The sequence below is a fragment of the Mesoplodon mirus genome, assembly GCF_964341445.2.
Source record: "Mesoplodon mirus genome assembly, chromosome: 1".
Taxonomy (NCBI): Eukaryota; Metazoa; Chordata; class Mammalia; order Artiodactyla; family Ziphiidae; genus Mesoplodon; species Mesoplodon mirus.
In genome coordinates, this window is record NC_138976.1 from 109,798,811 (window position 1) to 109,824,421 (window position 25,611).

Genomic DNA, 25,611 nt, shown 5'->3' on the forward strand with positions numbered 1-25,611 from the left:
AGTGCCCATGGTGACATTGCCAAGAGTGACAGTGCCCATGCTGACAGTTCTCATTGTGATAGTGCCCATGGTGACAGTGCACATGGTGATACTTGCAATGGTGACAGTGCTCATGGTGACAGCGCTCATGGTTGCAGTACCCATGGTGACAGTGCTCAAAATGACAGTGACAGTGGTGGCAGTGACCATGGTGACAGTGCCCACGGTGACATTGCCTATAGTGACACTTCTCACAGTGACATTGCCCATGGTGACAGGGCTCATGTTGACGTGCTCATATTGACAGTGCTCACAGCGATAATGTCCATGGTGACATTGCCCATGGTGGAATTGCACACAATGCCATTTCCAACAGTGACAGTGCTCACGCTGAGAGTTGTCATGGTGATAGTGCCCATGGTGACAGTGCACATGGTCATACTGCCAATGGTTAAATTACTCATGGTGACAGTACTCATGGTTGCAGTACCCATGGTGACAGTGCTCAAAATGGCAGTTCCCATGGTGACATTGCCCATGGTGACATTGCCTATGGTGACACTTCTCACGGTGACATTTCCCATGGTGACATGGCTCATGGTGACACACCACATTGTGCCAGTGCCCATGGTGACAGTGTTCACAGTGAAAGTGCTCATGGTAATACTGTTTACTTTGAGAGTGCCCAAGGTGAAAATACACATGGTGACATTACTCATTGAGAAATTGCCCATGGTTACAATTCTCATAGCAACAGTTATGGTGACAGTGCTCATGGTGGCACTGCCCTGGGTGACAGTGCTCGTGGTGTCAGTGCTCATGGTGACAGTGCTCAAGATGAGAGTGCCTATGTTGTTAATTCCCATGGTGACACTTCTCACAGTGACACTGACAATGGTTACAGGTCACATGTTGGCCGTGCCCTTGGTGACAGTGCCCATGCAGACAGTACTTATGGTGACAGTGTTATCGGTGATAGTGCCCATGGTGAGAGTGCACATGGTGGTAGTGCACACGGTGGCACTGAAAAATGGTGACAGGGCTCATGGTGACAGTGCTCACGGTAAAAACCCATGCTGACAATACTCACAGAGACACTGCTCATAGTGGCAGTAACCATGGTGACAGTTCGCACAGTGACAGTGCCCACTGTAGGAGTGCCCATGGAGACATTGCTCATGGTGACCCTGACCATGGTGACATTGCCTATGGTGACAGTGCTCATGGTGACAGAGCCCATGTTGACTCTGACCACAGTGAGAATGCTCACGGTGAGAGTGCCAATGGTGACAGCACTCATGTTGACAGCACGCATTGTGCAAGGTGCCATGGTGACAGTGACCATGGTGAGAGATCTCACGGTGATAGCACTCACGGTAATAGTCCTCATGGTGACAGTGCAAATGGTGACAATACAGAGGGTGACAGTACTCATGGTGAAAATACCCATGCTAGCAGTTCTCATAGTGACAGTGCTCATGGGGGAAGTACCCATGCTGACAGTGCTCATTGTGGCAGTGCTCATGGTGACAGTACCGATGAGGCCAGTGATTATGGTGATGGTGTTCACAGTGGCTGTGCTCATGGAGATAGTGCTCACGGTGACCGTGCCCATGATGACAGTGCCCAGGGTGACAGTGCTCACGGGGAAAGTGCCAATGATAACATTAACCATGGTGATAGTGCCCCTGGTGACACGGCCCACAGTGACATTGCTCATGGTGATAGTGCCATTGGTGACAGTGCTCACGGTGAAGTTGCCCATCCTGACAATGCTCATGGTGACATTGACCTTCGAGATAGTACCCATGTTGACAGTGCCCATGGTGACGTGCTCATGTTGACAGTGCTCAAAGTGATAGTGCCCATGGTGACATTGCCAAGAGTGACAGTGCCCATGCTGACAGTTCTCATTGTGATAGTGCCCATGGTGACAGTGCACATGGTGATACTTGCAATGGTGACAGTGCTCATGGTGACAGCGCTCATGGTTGCAGTACCCATGGTGACAGTGCTCAAAATGACAGTGACAGTGGTGGCAGTGACCATGGTGACAGTGCCCACGGTGACATTGCCTATAGTGACACTTCTCACAGTGACATTGCCCATGGTGACAGGGCTCATGTTGACGTGCTCATATTGACAGTGCTCACAGCGATAATGTCCATGGTGACATTGCCCATGGTGGAATTGCACACAATGCCATTTCCAACAGTGACAGTGCTCACGCTGAGAGTTGTCATGGTGATAGTGCCCATGGTGACAGTGCACATGGTCATACTGCCAATGGTTAAATTACTCATGGTGACAGTACTCATGGTTGCAGTACCCATGGTGACAGTGCTCAAAATGGCAGTTCCCATGGTGACATTGCCCATGGTGACATTGCCTATGGTGACACTTCTCACGGTGACATTTCCCATGGTGACATGGCTCATGGTGACACACCACATTGTGCCAGTGCCCATGGTGACAGTGTTCACAGTGAAAGTGCTCATGGTAATACTGTTTACTTTGAGAGTGCCCAAGGTGAAAATACACATGGTGACATTAATCATTGAGAAATTGCCCATGGTTACAATTCTCATAGCAAGAGTTATGGTGACAGTGCTCATGGTGGCACTGCCCTGGGTGACAGTGCTCGTGGTGTCAGTGCTCATGGTGACAGTGCTCAAGATGAGAGTGCCTATGTTGTTAATTCCCATGGTGACACTTCTCACAGTGACACTGACAATGGTTACAGGTCACATGTTGGCCGTGCCCTTGGTGACAGTGCCCATGCAGACAGTACTTATGGTGACAGTGTTATCGGTGATAGTGCCCATGGTGAGAGTGCACATGGTGGTAGTGCACATGGTGGCACTGAAAAATGGTGACAGGGCTCATGGTGACAGTGCTCACGGTAAAAACCCATGCTGACAGTACTCACAGAGACACTGCTCATAGTGGCAGTAACCATGGTGACAGTTCGCACAGTGACAGTGCCCACTGTAGGAGTGCCCATGGAGACATTGCTCATGGTGACACTGACCACGGTGACATTGCCTATGGTGACAGTGCTCATGGTGACAGAGCCCATGTTGACTCTGACCACAGTGAGAATGCTCACGGTGATAGTGCCAATGGTGACAGCACTCATGTTGACAGCACGCATTGTGCAAGGTGCCATGGTGACAGTGACCATGGTGAGAGATCTCACGGTGATAGCACTCACGGTAATAGTCCTGATGGTGACAGTGCAAATGGTGACAATACAGAGGGTGACAGTACTCATGGTGAAATTACCCATGCTAGCAGTTCTCATAGTGACAGTGCTCATGGGGGAAGTACACATGCTGACAGTGCTCATTGTGGCAGTGCTCATGGTGACAATACCGATGAGGCCAGTGATTATGGTGATGGTGTTCACTGTGGCTGTGCTCATGGAGATAGTGCTCACGGTGACCGTGCCCATGATGACAGTGCCCAGGGTGACAGTGCTCACGGGGAAAGTGCCAATGATAACATTAACCATGGTGATAGTGCCCCTGGTGACACGGCCCACAGTGACATTGCTCATGGTGATAGTGCCATTGGTGACAGTGCTCACGGTGAAGTTGCCCATCCTGACAATGCTCATGGTGACATTGACCTTCGAGATAGTACCCATGTTGACAGTGCCCATGGTGACGTGCTCATGTTGACAGTGCTCAAAGTGATAGTGCCCATGGTGACATTGCCAAGAGTGACAGTGCCCATGCTGACAGTTCTCATTGTGATAGTGCCCATGGTGACAGTGCACATGGTGATACTTGCAATGGTGACAGTGCTCATGGTGACAGCGCTCATGGTTGCAGTACCCATGGTGACAGTGCTCAAAATGACAGTGACAGTGGTGGCAGTGACCATGGTGACAGTGCCCACGGTGACATTGCCTATAGTGACACTTCTCACAGTGACATTGCCCATGGTGACAGGGCTCATGTTGACGTGCTCATATTGACAGTGCTCACAGCGATAATGTCCATGGTGACATTGCCCATGGTGGAATTGCACACAATGCCATTTCCAACAGTGACAGTGCTCACGCTGAGAGTTGTCATGGTGATAGTGCCCATGGTGACAGTGCACATGGTCATACTGCCAATGGTTAAATTACTCATGGTGACAGTACTCATGGTTGTAGTACCCATGGTGACAGTGCTCAAAATGGCAGTTCCCATGGTGACATTGCTCATGGTGACATTGCCTATGGTGACACTTCTCACGGTGACATTTCCCATGGTGACATGGCTCATGGTGACACACCACATTGTGCCAGTGCCCATGGTGACAGTGTTCACAGTGAAAGTGCTCATGGTAATACTGTTTAATTTGAGAATGCCCAAGGTGAAAATACACATGGTGACATTACTCATTGAGAAATTGCCCATGGTTACAATTCTCATAGCAACAGTTATGGTGACAGTGCTCATGGTGGCACTGCCCTGGGTGACAGTGCTCGAGGTGTCAGTGCTCATGGTGACAGTGCTCATGATGAGAGTGCCTATGTTGTTAATTCCCATGGTGACACTTCTCACAGTGACACTGACAATGGTTACAGGTCACATGTTGGCCGTGCCCTTGGTGACAGTGCCCATGCAGACAGTACTTATGGTGACAGTGTTATCGGTGATAGTGCCCATGGTGAGAGTGCACATGGTGGTAGTGCACATGGTGGCACTGAAAAATGGTGACAGGGCTCATGGTGACAGTGCTCACGGTAAAAACCCATGCTGACAGTACTCACAGAGACACTGCTCATAGTGGCAGTAACCATGGTGACAGTTCGCACAGTGACAGTGCCCACTGTAGGAGTACCCATGGAGACATTGCTCATGGTGACACTGACCACGGTGACATTGCCTATGGTGACAGTGCTCATGGTGACAGAGCCCATGTTGACTCTGACCACAGTGAGAATGCTCACGGTGATATTGCCAATGGTGACAGCACTCATGTTGACAGCACGCATTATGCAAGGTGCCATGGTGACAGTGACCATGGTGAGAGATCTCACGGTGATAGCACTCACGGTAATAGTCCTGATGGTGACAGTGCAAATGGTGACAATACAGAGGGTGACAGTACTCATGGTGAAAATACCCATGCTAGCAGTTCTCATAGTGACAGTGCTCATGGGGGAAGTGCCCATGCTGACAGTGCTCATTGTGGCAGTGCTCATGGTGACAGTACCGATGAGGCCAGTGATTATGGTGATGGTGTTCACAGTGGCTGTGCTCATGGAGATAGTGCTCACGGTGACCGTGCCCATGATGACAGTGCCCAGGGTGACAGTGCTCACGGGGAAAGTGCCAATGATAACATTAACCATGGTGATAGTGCCCCTGGTGACACGGCCCACAGTGACATTGCTCATGGTGATAGTGCCTTTGGTGACAATGCTCATGGTGAAATTGCCCTTCCTGACGATGCTCATGATGACATTGCCCTTCGAGATAGTACCCATGTTGACAGTGCCCATGGTGACCTGCTCATGTTGACAGTGCTCAAAGTGATAGTGCCCATGGTGACATTGCCAAGAGTGACAGTGCCCACGCTGACAGTTCTCATTGTGATAGTGCCCATGGTGACAGTACACATGGTGATACTTGCAATGGTGACAGTGCTCATGGTGACAGTGCTCATGGTTGCAATACCCATGGCGACAGTGCTCAAAATGACAGTGACAGTGGTGGCAGTGACCATGGTGACAGTGCCAACAGTGACATCGCCTATAGTGACACTTCTCACGGTGACATTGCCAATGGTGACAGGGCTCATGTTGACGTGCTTATATTGACATTGCTCACAGTGAGAGTGCCCATGGTGACATTGCCCATGGTCGAATTGCACACAATGCCATTTCCAACAGTGACAGTGCTCACGCTGAGAGTTGTCATGGTGATAGTGCCCATGGTGACAGTGCACATGGTCATACTGCCAATGGTGACAGTACTCATGGTTGCAGTACCCATGGTGACAGTGTGCAAAATGGCATTTCCCATGGTGACATTGCCCATGGTGACATTGCCTATGGTGACACATCTCACGGTGACATTTCCCATGGTGACATTGCTCAAGGTGACACACGACATTGTGCCAGTGCCCATGGTGACAGTGCACATTGTGATACTCGCAATGGTGACAGTGCTCATGGTGACAGCGCTCATTGTGGCAGTACCCAAGGTGACAGTGCTCACAGTGACAGTGCCCACTGTATGAGTGCCCATGTTGACAGTGCTCATGGTGACACTGACCATGGTGACATTGCCTATGGTGACAGTGCTCATGGTGACAGTGCCCATGGTGACACTGACCACAGTGAGAATGCTCACAGTGATAGTGCCAATGGTGCCAGCACTCATGTTGACAGCCCCCATTGTGCAAGGTGCCATGGTGACAGTGACCATGGTGAGAGATCTCACGGTAATAGCGCTCATGGTAATAGTCCTCATGGTGAGAGTGCAAATGGTGACAATACACAGGGTGACAGTACACATGGTGAAAATACCCATGGTAGCAGTTCTCATAGTGACAGTGCTCATGGGGGAAGTACCCATGCTGACAGTGCTCATTGTGGCAGTGCTCATGGTGACAGTACCGATGAGGCCAGTGATTATGGTGATGGTGTTCACAGTGGCTGTGCTCATGGAGATAGTGCTCACGGTGACCGTGCCCATGATGACAGTGCCCAGGGTGACAGTGCTCACGGGGAAAGTGCCAATGATAACATTAACCATGGTGATAGTGCCCCTGGTGACACGGCCCACAGTGACATTGCTCATGGTGATAGTGCCATTGGTGACAGTGCTCACGGTGAAGTTGCCCATCCTGACAATGCTCATGGTGACATTGACCTTCGAGATAGTACCCATGTTGACAGTGCCCATGGTGACGTGCTCATGTTGACAGTGCTCAAAGTGATAGTGCCCATGGTGACATTGCCAAGAGTGACAGTGCCCATGCTGACAGTTCTCATTGTGATAGTGCCCATGGTGACAGTGCACATGGTGATACTTGCAATGGTGACAGTGCTCATGGTGACAGCGCTCATGGTTGCAGTACCCATGGTGACAGTGCTCAAAATGACAGTGACAGTGGTGGCAGTGACCATGGTGACAGTGCCCACGGTGACATTGCCTATAGTGACACTTCTCACAGTGACATTGCCCATGGTGACAGGGCTCATGTTGACGTGCTCATATTGACAGTGCTCACAGCGATAATGTCCATGGTGACATTGCCCATGGTGGAATTGCACACAATGCCATTTCCAACAGTGACAGTGCTCACGCTGAGAGTTGTCATGGTGATAGTGCCCATGGTGACAGTGCACATGGTCATACTGCCAATGGTTAAATTACTCATGGTGACAGTACTCATGGTTGCAGTACCCATGGTGACAGTGCTCAAAATGGCAGTTCCCATGGTGACATTGCCCATGGTGACATTGCCTATGGTGACACTTCTCACGGTGACATTTCCCATGGTGACATGGCTCATGGTGACACACCACATTGTGCCAGTGCCCATGGTGACAGTGTTCACAGTGAAAGTGCTCATGGTAATACTGTTTACTTTGAGAGTGCCCAAGGTGAAAATACACATGGTGACATTACTCATTGAGAAATTGCCCATGGTTACAATTCTCATAGCAACAGTTATGGTGACAGTGCTCATGGTGGCACTGCCCTGGGTGACAGTGCTCGTGGTGTCAGTGCTCATGGTGACAGTGCTCAAGATGAGAGTGCCTATGTTGTTAATTCCCATGGTGACACTTCTCACAGTGACACTGACAATGGTTACAGGTCACATGTTGGCCGTGCCCTTGGTGACAGTGCCCATGCAGACAGTACTTATGGTGACAGTGTTATCGGTGATAGTGCCCATGGTGAGAGTGCACATGGTGGTAGTGCACACGGTGGCACTGAAAAATGGTGACAGGGCTCATGGTGACAGTGCTCACGGTAAAAACCCATGCTGACAATACTCACAGAGACACTGCTCATAGTGGCAGTAACCATGGTGACAGTTCGCACAGTGACAGTGCCCACTGTAGGAGTGCCCATGGAGACATTGCTCATGGTGACCCTGACCATGGTGACATTGCCTATGGTGACAGTGCTCATGGTGACAGAGCCCATGTTGACTCTGACCACAGTGAGAATGCTCACGGTGAGAGTGCCAATGGTGACAGCACTCATGTTGACAGCACGCATTGTGCAAGGTGCCATGGTGACAGTGACCATGGTGAGAGATCTCACGGTGATAGCACTCACGGTAATAGTCCTCATGGTGACAGTGCAAATGGTGACAATACAGAGGGTGACAGTACTCATGGTGAAAATACCCATGCTAGCAGTTCTCATAGTGACAGTGCTCATGGGGGAAGTACCCATGCTGACAGTGCTCATTGTGGCAGTGCTCATGGTGACAGTACCGATGAGGCCAGTGATTATGGTGATGGTGTTCACAGTGGCTGTGCTCATGGAGATAGTGCTCACGGTGACCGTGCCCATGATGACAGTGCCCAGGGTGACAGTGCTCACGGGGAAAGTGCCAATGATAACATTAACCATGGTGATAGTGCCCCTGGTGACACGGCCCACAGTGACATTGCTCATGGTGATAGTGCCATTGGTGACAGTGCTCACGGTGAAGTTGCCCATCCTGACAATGCTCATGGTGACATTGACCTTCGAGATAGTACCCATGTTGACAGTGCCCATGGTGACGTGCTCATGTTGACAGTGCTCAAAGTGATAGTGCCCATGGTGACATTGCCAAGAGTGACAGTGCCCATGCTGACAGTTCTCATTGTGATAGTGCCCATGGTGACAGTGCACATGGTGATACTTGCAATGGTGACAGTGCTCATGGTGACAGCGCTCATGGTTGCAGTACCCATGGTGACAGTGCTCAAAATGACAGTGACAGTGGTGGCAGTGACCATGGTGACAGTGCCCACGGTGACATTGCCTATAGTGACACTTCTCACAGTGACATTGCCCATGGTGACAGGGCTCATGTTGACGTGCTCATATTGACAGTGCTCACAGCGATAATGTCCATGGTGACATTGCCCATGGTGGAATTGCACACAATGCCATTTCCAACAGTGACAGTGCTCACGCTGAGAGTTGTCATGGTGATAGTGCCCATGGTGACAGTGCACATGGTCATACTGCCAATGGTTAAATTACTCATGGTGACAGTACTCATGGTTGCAGTACCCATGGTGACAGTGCTCAAAATGGCAGTTCCCATGGTGACATTGCCCATGGTGACATTGCCTATGGTGACACTTCTCACGGTGACATTTCCCATGGTGACATGGCTCATGGTGACACACCACATTGTGCCAGTGCCCATGGTGACAGTGTTCACAGTGAAAGTGCTCATGGTAATACTGTTTACTTTGAGAGTGCCCAAGGTGAAAATACACATGGTGACATTAATCATTGAGAAATTGCCCATGGTTACAATTCTCATAGCAAGAGTTATGGTGACAGTGCTCATGGTGGCACTGCCCTGGGTGACAGTGCTCGTGGTGTCAGTGCTCATGGTGACAGTGCTCAAGATGAGAGTGCCTATGTTGTTAATTCCCATGGTGACACTTCTCACAGTGACACTGACAATGGTTACAGGTCACATGTTGGCCGTGCCCTTGGTGACAGTGCCCATGCAGACAGTACTTATGGTGACAGTGTTATCGGTGATAGTGCCCATGGTGAGAGTGCACATGGTGGTAGTGCACATGGTGGCACTGAAAAATGGTGACAGGGCTCATGGTGACAGTGCTCACGGTAAAAACCCATGCTGACAGTACTCACAGAGACACTGCTCATAGTGGCAGTAACCATGGTGACAGTTCGCACAGTGACAGTGCCCACTGTAGGAGTGCCCATGGAGACATTGCTCATGGTGACACTGACCACGGTGACATTGCCTATGGTGACAGTGCTCATGGTGACAGAGCCCATGTTGACTCTGACCACAGTGAGAATGCTCACGGTGATAGTGCCAATGGTGACAGCACTCATGTTGACAGCACGCATTGTGCAAGGTGCCATGGTGACAGTGACCATGGTGAGAGATCTCACGGTGATAGCACTCACGGTAATAGTCCTGATGGTGACAGTGCAAATGGTGACAATACAGAGGGTGACAGTACTCATGGTGAAATTACCCATGCTAGCAGTTCTCATAGTGACAGTGCTCATGGGGGAAGTACACATGCTGACAGTGCTCATTGTGGCAGTGCTCATGGTGACAGTACCGATGAGGCCAGTGATTATGGTGATGGTGTTCACAGTGGCTGTGCTCATGGAGATAGTGCTCACGGTGACCGTGCCCATGATGACAGTGCCCAGGGTGACAGTGCTCACGGGGAAAGTGCCAATGATAACATTAACCATGGTGATAGTGCCCCTGGTGACACGGCCCACAGTGACATTGCTCATGGTGATAGTGCCATTGGTGACAGTGCTCACGGTGAAGTTGCCCATCCTGACAATGCTCATGGTGACATTGACCTTCGAGATAGTACCCATGTTGACAGTGCCCATGGTGACGTGCTCATGTTGACAGTGCTCAAAGTGATAGTGCCCATGGTGACATTGCCAAGAGTGACAGTGCCCATGCTGACAGTTCTCATTGTGATAGTGCCCATGGTGACAGTGCACATGGTGATACTTGCAATGGTGACAGTGCTCATGGTGACAGCGCTCATGGTTGCAGTACCCATGGTGACAGTGCTCAAAATGACAGTGACAGTGGTGGCAGTGACCATGGTGACAGTGCCCACGGTGACATTGCCTATAGTGACACTTCTCACAGTGACATTGCCCATGGTGACAGGGCTCATGTTGACGTGCTCATATTGACAGTGCTCACAGCGATAATGTCCATGGTGACATTGCCCATGGTGGAATTGCACACAATGCCATTTCCAACAGTGACAGTGCTCACGCTGAGAGTTGTCATGGTGATAGTGCCCATGGTGACAGTGCACATGGTCATACTGCCAATGGTTAAATTACTCATGGTGACAGTACTCATGGTTGTAGTACCCATGGTGACAGTGCTCAAAATGGCAGTTCCCATGGTGACATTGCCCATGGTGACATTGCCTATGGTGACACTTCTCACGGTGACATTTCCCATGGTGACATGGCTCATGGTGACACACCACATTGTGCCAGTGCCCATGGTGACAGTGTTCACAGTGAAAGTGCTCATGGTAATACTGTTTACTTTGAGAGTGCCCAAGGTGAAAATACACATGGTGACATTACTCATTGAGAAATTGCCCATGGTTACAATTCTCATAGCAACAGTTATGGTGACAGTGCTCATGGTGGCACTGCCCTGGGTGACAGTGCTCATGGTGACAGTGCTCATGATGAGAGTGCCTATGTTGTTAATTCCCATGGTGACACTTCTCACAGTGACACTGACAATGGTTACAGGTCACATGTTGGCCGTGCCCTTGGTGACAGTGCCCATGCAGACAGTACTTATGGTGACAGTGTTATCGGTGATAGTGCCCATGGTGAGAGTGCACATGGTGGTAGTGCACATGGTGGCACTGAAAAATGGTGACAGGTCTCATGGTGACAGTGCTCACGGTAAAAACCCATGCTGACAGTACTCACAGAGACACTGCTCATAGTGGCAGTAACCATGGTGACAGTTCGCACAGTGACAGTGCCCACTGTAGGAGTGCCCATGGAGACATTGCTCATGGTGACACTGACCATGGTGACATTGCCTATGGTGACAGTGCTCATGGTGACAGAGCCCATGTTGACTCTGACCACAGTGAGAATGCTCACGGTGATAGTGCCAATGGTGACAGCACTCATGTTGACAGCACGCATTGTGCAAGGTGCCATGGTGACAGTGACCATGGTGAGAGATCTCACGGTGATAGCACTCACGGTAATAGTCCTGATGGTGACAGTGCAAATGGTGACAATACAGAGGGTGACAGTACTCATGGTGAAAATACCCATGCTAGCAGTTCTCATAGTGACAGTGCTCATGGGGGAAGTACCCATGCTGACAGTGCTCATTGTGGCAGTGCTCATGGTGACAGTACCGATGAGGCCAGTGATTATGGTGATGGTGTTCACAGTGGCTGTGCTCATGGAGATAGTGCTCACAGTTACCGTGCCCATGATGACAGTGCCCAGGGTGACAGTGCTCACGGGGAACGTGCCAATGATAACATTAACCATGGTGATAGTGCCCCTGGTGACACGGCCCACAGTGACATTGCTCATGGTGATAGTGCCATTGGTGACAGTGCTCACGGTGAAGTTGCCCATCCTGACAATGCTCATGGTGACATTGACCTTCGAGATAGTACCCATGTTGACAGTGCCCATGGTGATGTGCTCATGTTGACAGTGCTCAAAGTGATAGTGCCCATGGTGACATTGCCAAGAGTGACAGTGCCCATGCTGACAGTTCTCATTGTGATAGTGCCCATGGTGACAGTGCACATGGTGATACTTGCAATGGTGACAGTGCTCATGGTGACAGCGCTCATGGTTGCAGTACCCATGGTGACAGTGCTCAAAATGACAGTGACAGTGGTGGCAGTGACCATGGTGACAGTGCCCACGGTGACATTGCCTATAGTGACACTTCTCACAGTGACATTGCCCATGGTGACAGGGCTCATGTTGACGTGCTCATATTGACAGTGCTCACAGCGATAATGTCCATGGTGACATTGCCCATGGTGGAATTGCACACAATGCCATTTCCAACAGTGACAGTGCTCATGCTGAGAGTTGTCATGGTGATAGTGCCCATGGTGACAGTGCACATGGTCATACTGCCAATGGTTAAATTACTCATGGTGACAGTACTCATGGTTGTAGTACCCATGGTGACAGTGCTCAAAATGGCAGTTCCCATGGTGACATTGCCCATGGTGACATTGCCTATGGTGACACTTCTCACGGTGACATTTCCCATGGTGACATGGCTCATGGTGACACACCACATTGTGCCAGTGCCCATGGTGACAGTGTTCACAGTGAAAGTGCTCATGTTAATACTGTTTACTTTGAGAGTGCCCAAGGTGAAAATACACATGGTGACATTACTCATTGATAAATTGCCCATGGTTACAATTCTCATAGCAACAGTTATGGTGACAGTGCTCATGGTGGCACTGCCCTGGGTGACAGTGCTCGTGGTGTCAGTGCTCATGGTGACAGTGCTCAAGATGAGAGTGCCTATGTTGTTAATTCCCATGGTGACACTTCTCACAGTGACACTGACAATGGTTACAGGTCACATGTTGGCCGTGCCCTTGGTGACAGTACCCATGCAGACAGTACTTATGGTGACAGTGTTATCGGTGATAGTGCCCATGGTGAGAGTGCACATGGTGGTAGTGCACACGGTGGCACTGAAAAATGGTGACAGGGCTCATGGTGACAGTGATCACGGTAAAAACCCATGCTGACAGTACTCACAGAGACACTGCTCATAGTGGCAGTAACCATGGTGACAGTTCGCACAGTGACAGTGCCCACTGTAGGAGTGCCCATGGAGACATTGCTCATGGTGACACTAACCATGGTGACATTGCCTATGGTGACAGTGCTCATGGTGACAGAGCCCATGTTGACTCTGACCACAGTGAGAATGCTCACGGTGATAGTGCCAATGGTGACAGCACTCATGTTGACAGCACGCATTGTGCAAGGTGCCATGGTGACAGTGACCATGGTGAGAGATCTCACGGTGATAGCACTCACGGTATTAGTCCTGATGGTCACAGTGCAAATGGTGACAATACAGAGGGTGACAGTACTCATGGTGAAAATACCCATGCTAGCAGTTCTCATAGTGACAGTGCTCATGGGGGAAGTACCCATGCTGACAGTGCTCATTGTGGCAGTGCTCATGGTGACAGTACCGATGAGGCCAGTGATTATGGTGATGGTGTTCACAGTGGCTGTGCTCATGGAGATAGTGCTCACAGTGACCGTGCCCATGATGACAGTGCCCAGGGTGACAGTGCTCACGGGGAAAGTGCCAACGATAACATTAACCATGGTGATAGTGCCCCTGGTGACACGGCCCACAGTGACATTGTTCATGGTGATAGTGCCATTGGTGACAGTGCTCACGGTGAAGTTGCCCATCCTGACAATGCTCATGGTGACATTGACCTTCGAGATAGTACCCATGTTGACAGTGCCCATGGTGACGTGCTCATGTTGACAGTGCTCAAAGTGATAGTGCCCATGGTGACATTGCCAAGAGTGACAGTGCCCATGCTGACAGTTCTCATTGTGATAGTGCCCATGGTGACAGTGCACATGGTGATACTTGCAATGGTGACAGTGCTCATGGTGACAGCGCTCATGGTTGCAGTACCCATGGTGACAGTGCTCAAAATGACAGTGACAGTGGTGGCAGTGACCATGGTGACAGTGCCCACGGTGACATTGCCTATAGTGACACTTCTCACAGTGACATTGCCCATGGTGACAGGGCTCATGTTGACGTGCTCATATTGACAGTGCTCACAGCGATAATGTCCATGGTGACATTGCCCATGGTGGAATTGCACACAATGCCATTTCCAACAGTGACAGTGCTCACGCTGAGAGTTGTCATGGTGATAGTGCCCATGGTGACAGTGCACATGGTCATACTGCCAATGGTTAAATTACTCATGGTGACAGTACTCATGGTTGCAGTACCCATGGTGACAGTGCTCAAAATGGCAGTTCCCATGGTGACATTGCCCATGGTGACATTGCCTATGGTGACACTTCTCACGGTGACATTTCCCATGGTGACATGGCTCATGGTGACACACCACATTGTGCCAGTGCCCATGGTGACAGTGTTCACAGTGAAAGTGCTCATGGTAATACTGTTTACTTTGAGAGTGCCCAAGGTGAAAATACACATGGTGACATTACTCATTGAGAAATTGCCCATGGTTACAATTTTCATAGCAACAGTTATGGTGACAGTGCTCATGGTGGCACTGCCCTGGGTGACAGTGCTCGTGGTGTCAGTGCTCATGGTGACAGTGCTCAAGATGAGAGTGCCTATGTTGTTAATTCCCATGGTGACACTTCTCACAGTGACACTGACAATGGTTACAGGTCACATGTTGGCCGTGCCCTTGGTGACAGTACCCATGCAGACAGTACTTATGGTGACAGTGTTATCGGTGATAGTGCCCATGGTGAGAGTGCACATGGTGGTAGTGCACACGGTGGCACTGAAAAATGGTGACAGGGCTCATGGTGACAGTGCTCACGGTAAAAACCCATGCTGACAGTACTCACAGAGACACTGCTCATAGTGGCAGTAACCATGGTGACAGTTCGCACAGTGACAGTGCCCACTGTAGGAGTGCCCATGGAGACATTGCTCATGGTGACACTGACCATGGTGACATTGCCTATGGTGACAGTGCTCATGGTGACAGAGCCCATGTTGACTCTGACCACAGTGAGAATGCTCACGGTGATAGTGCCAATGGTGACAGCACTCATGTTGACAGCACGCATTGTGCAAGGTGCCATGGTGACAGTGACCATGGTGAGAGATCTCACGGTGATAGCACTCACGGTAATAGTCCTGATGGTGACAGTGCAAATGGTGACAATACAGAGGGTGACAGTACTCATGGTGAATATACCCATGCTAGCATTTCTCATAGTGGCAGTGCTCATGGGGGAAGTACCCATGCTGACAGTGCTCATTGTGGCAGTGCTCATGGTGACAGTACCGATGAGGCCAGTGATTATGGTGATGGTGTTCACAGTGGCTGTGCTCATGGAGATAGTGCTCACAGTGACCGTGCCCATGATGACAGTGCCCAGGGTGACAGTGCTCACGGGGAAAGTGCCAATGATAACATTAACCATGGTGATAGTGCCCCTGGTGACACGGCCCACAGTGACATTGCTCATGGTGATAGTGCCATTGGTGACAGTGCTCACGGTGAAGTTGCCCATCCTGACAATGCTCATGGTGACATTGACCTTCGAGATAGTACCCATGTTGACAGTGCCCATGGTGACGTGCTCATGTTGACAGTGCTCAAAGTGATAGTGCCCATGGTGACATTGCCAAGAGTGACAGTGCCCATGCTGACAGTTCTCATTGTGATAGTGCCCATGGTGACAGTGCACATGGTGATACTTGCAATGGTGACAGTGCTCATGGTGACAGCGCTCATGGTTGCAGTACCCATGGTGACAGTGCTCAAAATGACAGTGACAGTGGTGGCAGTGACCATGGTGACAGTGCCCACGGTGACATTGCCTATAGTGACACTTCTCACAGTGACATTGCCCATGGTGACAGGGCTCATGTTGACGTGCTCATATTGACAGTGCTCACAGCGATAATGTCCATGGTGACATTGCCCATGGTGGAATTGCACACAATGCCATTTCCAACAGTGACAGTGCTCACGCTGAGAGTTGTCATGGTGATAGTGCCCATGGTGACAGTGCACATGGTCATACTGCCAATGGTTAAATTACTCATGGTGACAGTACTCATGGTTGCAGTACCCATGGTGACAGTGCTCAAAATGGCAGTTCCCATGGTGACATTGCCCATGGTGACATTGCCTATGGTGACACTTCTCACGGTGACATTTCCCATGGTGACATGGCTCATGGTGACACACCACATTGTGCCAGTGCCCATGGTGACAGTGTTCACAGTGAAAGTGCTCATGGTAATACTGTTTACTTTGAGAGTGCCCAAGGTGAAAATACACATGGTGACATTACTCATTGAGAAATTGCCCATGGTTACAATTCTCATAGCAACAGTTATGGTGACAGTGCTCATGGTGGCACTGCCCTGGGTGACAGTGCTCGTGGTGTCAGTGCTCATGGTGACAGTGCTCAAGATGAGAGTGCCTATGTTGTTAATTCCCATGGTGACACTTCTCACAGTGACACTGACAATGGTTACAGGTCACATGTTGGCCGTGCCCTTGGTGACAGTGCCCATGCAGACAGTACTTATGGTGACAGTGTTATCGGTGATAGTGCCCATGGTGAGAGTGCACATGGTGGTAGTGCACATGGTGGCACTGAAAAATGGTGACAGGGCTCATGGTGACAGTGCTCACGGTAAAAACCCATGCTGACAGTACTCACAGAGACACTGCTCATAGTGGCAGTAACCATGGTGAGAGTTCGCACAGTGACAGTGCCCACTGTAGGAGTGCCCATGGAGACATTGCTCATGGTGACACTGACCACGGTGACATTGCCTATGGTGACAGTGCTTATGGTGACAGAGCCCATGTTGACTCTGACCACAGTGAGAATGCTCACGGTGATAGTGCCAATGGTGACAGCACTCATGTTGACAGCACGCATTGTGCAAGGTGCCATGGTGACAGTGACCATGGTGAGAGATCTCACGGTGATAGCACTCACGGTAATAGTCCTGATGGTGACAGTGCAAATGGTGACAATACAGAGGGTGACAGTACTCATGGTGAAAATACCCATGCTAGCAGTTCTCATAGTGACAGTGCTCATGGGGGAAGTGCCCATGCTGACAGTGCTCATTGTGGCAGTGCTCATGGTGACAGTACCGATGAGGCCAGTGATTATGGTGATGGTGTTCACAGTGGCTGTGCTCATGGAGATAGTGCTCACGGTGACCGTGCCCATGATGACAGTGCCCAGGGTGACAGTGCTCACGGGGAAAGTGCCAATGATAACATTAACCATGGTGATAGTGCCCCTGGTGACACGGCCCACAGTGACATTGCTCATGGTGATAGTGCCTTTGGTGACAGTGCTCATGGTGAAATTGCCCTTCCTGACAATGCTCATGGTGACATTGCCCTTCGAGATAGTACCCATGTTGACAGTGCCCATGGTGACGTGCTCATGTTGACAGTGCTCACAGTGATAGTGCCCATGGTGACATTGCCCATGGTGGAAGTGCCCACGGTGCCCTTGCCAACAGTGACAGTGCCCATGCTGACAGTTCTCATTGTGATAGTGCCCATGGTGACAGTACACATGGTGATAATCGCAATGGTGACAGTGCTCATGGTTGCAATACCCATGGTGACAGTGCTCAAAATGACAGTGACAGTGGTGGCAGTGACCATGGTGACAGTGCCCACGGTGACATCGCCTATAGTGACACTTCTCACGGTGACATTGCCAATGGTGACAGGGCTCATGTTGACGTGCTTATATTGACAGTTCTCACAGTGATAGTGCCCATGGTGACATTGCCCATGGTGGAATTGCACACAATGCCAGTTCCCACAGTGACAGTGCTCACGCTGAGAGTTGTCATGGTGATAGTGCCCATGGTGACAGTGCACATGGTCATACTGCCAATGGTGACAGTACTCATGGTTGCAGTACCCATGGTGACAGTGTGCAAAATGGCATTTCCCATGGTGACATTGCCCATGGTGACATTGCCTATGGTGACACATCTCACGGTGACATTTCCCATGGTGACATTGCTCAAGGTGACACACGACATTGTGCCAGTGCCCATGGTGACAGTGCACATTGAGATACTCGCAATGGTGACAGTGCTCATCGTGACAGCGCTCATGGTGGCAGTACCCAAGGTGACAGTGATCACAGTGACAGTGCCCACTGTATGATTGCCCATGTTGACAGTGCTCATGGTGACACTGACCATGGTGACATTGCCTATGGTGACAGTGCTCATGGTGACAGTGCCCATGGTGACACTGACCACAGTGAGAATGCTCACAGTGATAGTGCCAATGGTGCCAGAACTCATGTTGACAGCCCCCATTGTGCAAGGTGCCATGGTGACAGTGACCATGGTGAGAGATCTCACGGTGATAGCGCTCACGGTAATAGTCCTCATGGTGACAGTGCAAATGGTGACAGTACACAGGGTGACAGTACACATGGTGAAAATACCCATGGTAGCAGTTCTCATAGTGACAGTGCTCATGGGGGATGTGCCCATGCTGACAGTGCTCATTGTGGCAGTGCTCATGGTGACAGTACCAATGAGGCCAGTGATTATGGTGATGGTGTTCACAGTGGCTGTGCTCATGGAGATAGTGCTCACGGTGACCGTGCCCATGATGACAGTGCCCAGGGTGACAGTGCTCACGGGGAAATTGCCAATGATAACATTAACCATGGTGATAGTGCCCCTGGTGACATGGCCCACAGTGACATTGCTCATGGTGATAGTGCCTTTGGTGACAGTGCTCACGGTGAAGTTGCCCATCCTGACAATGCTCATGGTGACATTGACCTTCGAGATAGTACCCATGTTGACAGTGCCCATGGTGACGTGCTCATGTTGACAGTGCTCAAAGTGATAGTGCCCATGGTGACATTGCCAAGAGTGACAGTGCCCATGCTGACAGTTCTCATTGTGATAGTGCCCATGGTGACAGTGCACATGGTGATACTTGCAATGGTGACAGTGCTCATGGTGACAGCGCTCATGGTTGCAGTACCCATGGTGACAGTGCTCAAAATGACAGTGACAGTGGTGGCAGTGACCATGGTGACAGTGCCCACGGTGACATTGCCTATAGTGACACTTCTCACAGTGACATTGCCCATGGTGACAGGGCTCATGTTGACGTGCTCATATTGACAGTGCTCACAGCGATAATGTCCATGGTGACATTGCCCATGGTGGAATTGCACACAATGCCATTTCCAACAGTGACAGTGCTCACGCTGAGAGTTGTCATGGTGATAGTGCCCATGGTGACAGTGCACATGGTCATACTGCCAATGGTTAAATTACTCATGGTGACAGTACTCATGGTTGCAGTACCTATGGTGACAGTGCTCAAAATGGCAGTTCCCATGGTGACATTGCCCATGGTGACATTGCCTATGGTGACACTTCTCACGGTGACATTTCCCATGGTGACATGGCTCATGGTGACACACCACATTGTGCCAGTGCCCATGGTGACAGTGTTCACAGTGAAAGTGCTCATGGTAATACTGTTTACTTTGAGAGTGCCCAAGGTGAAAATACACATGGTGACATTACTCATTGAGAAATTGCCCATGGTTACAATTCTCATAGCAACAGTTATGGTGACAGTGCTCATGGTGGCACTGCCCTGGGTGACAGTGCTCGTGGTGTCAGTGCTCATGGTGACAGTGCTCAAGATGAGAGTGCCTATGTTGTTAATTCCCATGGTGACACTTCTCACAGTGACACTGACAATGGTTACAGGTCACATGTTGGCCGTGCCCTTGGTGACAGTGCCCATGCAGACAGTACTTATGGTGACAGTGTTATCGGTGATAGTGCCCATGGTGAGAGTGCACATGGTGGTAGTGCACACGGTGGCACTGAAAAATGGTGACAGGGCTCATGGTGACAGTGCTCACGGTAAAAACCCATGCTGACAGTACTCACAGAGACACTGCTCATAGTGGCAGTAACCATGGTGACAGTTCGCACAGTGACAGTGCCCACTGTAGGAGTGCCCATGGAGACATTGCTCATGGTGACACTAACCATGGTGACATTGCCTATGGTGACAGTGCTCATGGTGACAGAGCCCATGTTGACTCTGACCACAGTGAGAATGCTCACGGTGATAGTGCCAATGGTGAGAGCACTCATGTTGACAGCACGCATTGTGCAAGGTGCCATGGTGACAGTGACCATGGTGAGAGATCTCACGGTGATAGCACTCACGGTAATAGTCCTGATGGTGACAGTGCAAATGGTGACAATACAGAGGGTGACAGTACTCATGGTGAAAATACCCATGCTAGCAGTTCTCATAGTGACAGTGCTCATGGGGGAAGTACCCATGCTGACAGTGCTCATTGTGGCAGTGCTCATGGTGACAGTACCGATGAGGCCAGTGATTATGGTGATGGTGTTCACAGTGGCTGTGCTCATGGGGATAGTGCTCACGGTGACCGTGCCCATGATGACAGTGCCCAGGGTGACAGTGCTCACGGGGAAAGTGCCAATGATAACATTAACCATGGTGATAGTGCCCCTGGTGACACGGCCCACAGTGACATTGCTCATGGTGATAGTGCCATTGGTGACAGTGCTCACGGTGAAGTTGCCCATCCTGACAATGCTCATGGTGACATTGACCTTCGAGATAGTACCCATGTTGACAGTGCCCATGGTGACGTGCTCATGTTGACAGTGCTCAAAGTGATAGTGCCCATGGTGACATTGCCAAGAGTGACAGTGCCCATGCTGACAGTTCTCATTGTGATAGTGCCCATGGTGACAGTGCACATGGTGATACTTGCAATGGTGACAGTGCTCATGGTGACAGCGCTCATGGTTGCAGTACCCATGGTGACAGTGCTCAAAATGACAGTGACAGTGGTGGCAGTGACCATGGTGACAGTGCCCACGGTGACATTGCCTATAGTGACACTTCTCACAGTGACATTGCCCATGGTGACAGGGCTCATGTTGACGTGCTCATATTGACAGTGCTCACAGCGATAATGTCCATGGTGACATTGCCCATGGTGGAATTGCACACAATGCCATTTCCAACAGTGACAGTGCTCACGCTGAGAGTTGTCATGGTGATACTGCCCATGGTGACAGTGCACATGGTCATACTGCCAATGGTTAAATTACTCATGGTGACAGTACTCATGGTTGCAGTACCCATGGTGACAGTGCTCAAAATGGCAGTTCCCATGGTGACATTGCCCATGGTGACATTGCCTATGGTGACACTTCTCACGGTGACATTTCCCATGGTGATATGGCTCATGGTGACACACCACATTGTGCCAGTGCCCATGGTGACAGTGTTCACAGTGAAAGTGCTCATGGTAATACTGTTTACTTTGAGAGTGCCCAAGGTGAAAATACACATGGTGACATTACTCATTGAGAAATTGCCCATGGTTACAATTCTCATAGCAACAGTTATGGTGACAGTGCTCATGGTGGCACTGCCCTGGGTGACAGTGCTCGTGGTGTCAGTGCTCATGGTGACAGTGCTCAAGATGAGAGTGCCTATGTTGTTAATTCCCATGGTGACACTTCTCACAGTGACACTGACAATGGTTACAGGTCACATGTTGGCCGTGCCCTTGGTGACAGTGCCCATGCAGACAGTACTTATGGTGACAGTGTTATCGGTGATAGTGCCCATGGTGAGAGTGCACATGGTGGTAGGGCACATGGTGGCACTAAAAAATGGTGACAGGGCTCATGGTGACAGTGCTCACGGTAAAAACCCATGCTGACAGTACTCACAGAGACACTGCTCATAGTGGCAGTAACCATGGTGAGAGTTCGCACAGTGACAGTGCCCACTGTAGGAGTGCCCATGGAGACATTGCTCATGGTGACACTGACCATGGTGACATTGCCTATGGTGAACAGTGCTCATGGTGACAGAGCCCATGTTGACTCTGACCACAGTGAGAATGCTCACGGTCATAGTGCCAATGGTGACAGCACTCATGTTGACAGCACGCATTGTGCAAGGTGCCATGGTGACAGTGACCATGGTGAGAGATCTCACGGTGATAGCACTCACGGTAATAGTCCTGATGGTGACAGTGCAAATGGTGACAATACACAGGGTGACAGTACACATGGTGAAAATACCCATGGTAGCAGTTCTCATAGTGACAGTGCTCATGGGGGAAGTACCCATGCTGACAGTGCTCATTGTGGCAGTGCTCATGGTGACAGTACCGATGAGGCCAGTGATTATGGTGATGGTGTTCACAGTGGCTGTGCTCATGGAGATAGTGCTCACGGTGACCGTGCCCATGATGACAGTGCCCAGGGTGACAGTGCTCACGGGGAAAGTGCCAATGATAACATTAACCATGGTGATAGTGCCCCTGGTGACACGGCCCACAGTGACATTGCTCATGGTGATAGTGCCTTTGGTGACAGTGCTCATGGTGAAATTGCCCTTCCTGACAATGCTCATGGTGACATTGCCCTTCGAGATAGTACCCATGTTGACAGTGCCCATGGTGATGTGCTCATGTTGACAGTGCTCACAGTGATAGTGCCCATGGTGACATTGCCCATGGTGGAAGTGCCCACGGTGCCCTTGCCAACAGTGACAGTGCCCACGCTGACAGTTCTCATTGTGATAGTGCCCATGGTGACAGTACACATGGTGATAATCGCAATGGTGACAGTGCTCATGGTTGCAGTACCCATGGTGACAGTGCTCAAAATGACAGTGACAGTGGTGGCAGTGACCATGGTGACAGTGCCAACAGTGACATCGCCTATAGTGACACTTCTCACGGTGACATTGCCAATGGTGACAGGGCTCATGTTGACGTGCTTATATTGACATTGCTCACAGTGAGAGTGCCCATGGTGACATTGCCCATGGTGGAATTGCACACAATGCCATTTCCAACAGTGACAGTGCTCACGCTGAGAGTTGTCATGGTGATAGTGCCCATGGTGACAGTGCACATGGTCATACTGCCAATGGTGACAGTACTCATGGTTGCAGTACCCATGGTGACAGTGTGCAAAATGGCATTTCCCATGGTGACATTGCCCATGGTGACATTGCCTATGGTGACACATCTCACGGTGACATTTCCCATGGTGACATTGCTCAAGGTGACACACGACATTGTGCCAGTGCCCATGGTGACAGTGCACATTGTGATACTCGCAATGGTGACAGTGCTCATGGTGACAGCGCTCATTGTGGCAGTACCCAAGGTGACAGTGCTCACAGTGACAGTGCCCACTGTATGAGTGCCCATGTTGACAGTGCTCATGGTGACACTGACCATGGTGACATTGCCTATGGTGACAGTGCTCATGGTGACAGTGCCCATGGTGACACTGACCACAGTGAGAATGCTCACAGTGATAGTGCCAATGGTGCCAGCACTCATGTTGACAGCCCCCATTGTGCAAGGTGCCATGGTGACAGTGACCATGGTGAGAGATCTCACGGTAATAGCGCTCATGGTAATAGTCCTCATGGTGAGAGTGCAAATGGTGACAATACACAGGGTGACAGTACACATGGTGAAAATACCCATGGTAGCAGTTCTCATAGTGACAGTGCTCATGGGGGAAGTACCCATGCTGACAGTGCTCATTGTGGCAGTGCTCATGGTGACAGTACCGATGAGGCCAGTGATTATGGTGATGGTGTTCACAGTGGCTGTGCTCATGGAGATAGTGCTCACGGTGACCGTGCCCATGATGACAGTGCCCAGGGTGACAGTGCTCACGGGGAAAGTGCCAATGATAACATTAACCATGGTGATAGTGCCCCTGGTGACACGGCCCACAGTGACATTGCTCATGGTGATAGTGCCATTGGTGACAGTGCTCACGGTGAAGTTGCCCATCCTGACAATGCTCATGGTGACATTGACCTTCGAGATAGTACCCATGTTGACAGTGCCCATGGTGACGTGCTCATGTTGACAGTGCTCAAAGTGATAGTGCCCATGGTGACATTGCCAAGAGTGACAGTGCCCATGCTGACAGTTCTCATTGTGATAGTGCCCATGGTGACAGTGCACATGGTGATACTTGCAATGGTGACAGTGCTCATGGTGACAGCGCTCATGGTTGCAGTACCCATGGTGACAGTGCTCAAAATGACAGTGACAGTGGTGGCAGTGACCATGGTGACAGTGCCCACGGTGACATTGCCTATAGTGACACTTCTCACAGTGACATTGCCCATGGTGACAGGGCTCATGTTGACGTGCTCATATTGACAGTGCTCACAGCGATAATGTCCATGGTGACATTGCCCATGGTGGAATTGCACACAATGCCATTTCCAACAGTGACAGTGCTCACGCTGAGAGTTGTCATGGTGATAGTGCCCATGGTGACAGTGCACATGGTCATACTGCCAATGGTTAAATTACTCATGGTGACAGTACTCATGGTTGCAGTACCCATGGTGACAGTGCTCAAAATGGCAGTTCCCATGGTGACATTGCCCATGGTGACATTGCCTATGGTGACACTTCTCACGGTGACATTTCCCATGGTGACATGGCTCATGGTGACACACCACATTGTGCCAGTGCCCATGGTGACAGTGTTCACAGTGAAAGTGCTCATGGTAATACTGTTTACTTTGAGAGTGCCCAAGGTGAAAATACACATGGTGACATTAATCATTGAGAAATTGCCCATGGTTACAATTCTCATAGCAACAGTTATGGTGACAGTGCTCATGGTTGCACTGCCCTGGGTGACAGTGCTCGTGGTGTCAGTGCTCATGGTGACAGTGCTCAAGATGAGAGTGCCTATGTTGTTAATTCCCATGGTGACACTTCTCACAGTGACACTGACAATGGTTACAGGTCACATGTTGGCCGTGCCCTTGGTGACAGTGCCCATGCAGACAGTACTTATGGTGACAGTGTTATCGGTGATAGTGCCCATGGTGAGAGTGCACATGGTGGTAGTGCACATGGTGGCACTGAAAAATGGTGACAGGGCTCATGGTGACAGTGCTCACGGTAAAAACCCATGCTGACAGTACTCACAGAGACACTGCTCATAGTGGCAGTAAACATGGTGACAGTTCGCACAGTGACAGTGCCCACTGTAGGAGTGCCC